Consider the following 1,739-nt stretch of genomic DNA (forward strand, 5'->3'; position numbering starts at 1 on the left):
AAAAAAAAAGAACCTCCAAGACCTTCTTGCTTCCCTGCTTTAAGTTTTAATTCATGAGACTTTCACATGGGCTTACTCTACAAAGGTGTGGTTCTGCATAACAGAAGTACATAGGAACATATCATAGACACTTGTTGGATTTTATTGAATTTAAGGGCCTAAATCTTGTTACAGTGTTCAAAGAGATGGTACCTTGGGGCTAGAGCAATAGATCAGTGGCTAAGGGCACTGTCTGCTCTTCCTGAAGACCTAAGTTCCATTACCATCACCCACACAGCTGTTGACAACTGTCTTAACTCTGGTCCCAAAGATCTGACACTCTCTTCTGGCCTCCATGAGCATCAGACACCCATGTGCACAGAGTTATGTGCAGACCAAACACTCATACACATTGAAAATAAAACAAACAAACCCACTCAGTCTGTGACTATGCCGTGTTTTCTGGAAGAAGCTAGATAAGCTGGCATTCATTTGAGGGACTAGTTCCAGAATCACGAGGTGAGGGTATGATAGGCCCTTGCATGGGTTTGGGATTTACTCTTCAGGCTTAGATCATGACACCGCCCCCCCCCCCAAAAAAAAAACCAGTTTCTCTGTAGTTTTTGAGCCTGTCCTGGAACTCATTCTGTGGACCAGGCTGACCACAAACTCACAGAGATCCACCTGCCCCTGCCTCTCAAATGCTGGATTAAAGGCGTGCGCCACCACTGCCTGGCCTCTGGATTACCTTTTAAGATGTGGTGCTGCATCTGGTTATTTGATATTTTAAAATTCGGAAGGGTGTTTCAGTCAACAGGAAGAAGAAAGCAAGGCAGAATTGCTGTATCAGATGGGCTTGGAGCCCCCTCCATTTATTATATAGTAAGCACATCCATTAAGTGCTTCAAAACTGTAACCATAGTAAAGATTTTTATTAACATTTGGGAGGTTTCTTCTGTGCTGTCTGTGCATTGTACATGTTGGTCTTTCAGTTCTTCTGATGAGAAAACTGAAGTTCAAAGAGATAAAGTGACTAAATCCAAAGTTAATGGGGAGGGAAAGGATAATGAAAATAAAATATGTATATATGTATATAAATATGTATATACACACACATGTATTTAAAGTCAAAACATTACTGATTCACTGGGACCCAGGGATTATAATGAATCCTTGCTAAACCCGCATAAAATAGTATCTGGATTCACTGAGCCAAGTATTTTTTTAAGGATGTCCTGCTTGCGTGATAAAGTGCTGGATCTAGTCTCCGGGTTAGATTCATTCTAATGCGTTGGAGGCAGTTCATAAAGTAGTCCACAACCTAGACATCGGGAGAAAGGTTTCCTAGGGAAGGCTAGCAGGGTCACCCACCATAGACCGGTGGTTCCAGGAAAGGCCGCTGGAGAAGACTTAGGTCAAAGTTTGGCATGGGATGGGAATGGGAGAATTCCTAGCCATGGGATCCCAAAGGTTCCAATTCAGCAGAAAAGCACCAGACCAGTTCGGGGACACTGGAAGCGGACCAATTTAGTCGTAAAACAGTCTTGAGTTCGGAGGGAAAAGACCGGGGCTCCTTAGCTAGGTGTTTTAGTGCCAGCAAGGAGTTTAGGTTCCTCAAGGGGATTCAGAGTGTTTAAACCAGAAATAATTCCTTGTAGTACTCAGGTAATGTCCCGTTTCTTAATCATTTATTTTAAAACTATATTGGACTTTATTTTTAATCCACCTCAAAAAAAAAAAAAAAAGGTTGTTAAAGCAAC

This window comes from Microtus ochrogaster, chromosome 10 (assembly GCF_000317375.1).
Source record: "Microtus ochrogaster isolate Prairie Vole_2 chromosome 10, MicOch1.0, whole genome shotgun sequence".
NCBI classification, from domain to species: domain Eukaryota; kingdom Metazoa; phylum Chordata; class Mammalia; order Rodentia; family Cricetidae; genus Microtus; species Microtus ochrogaster.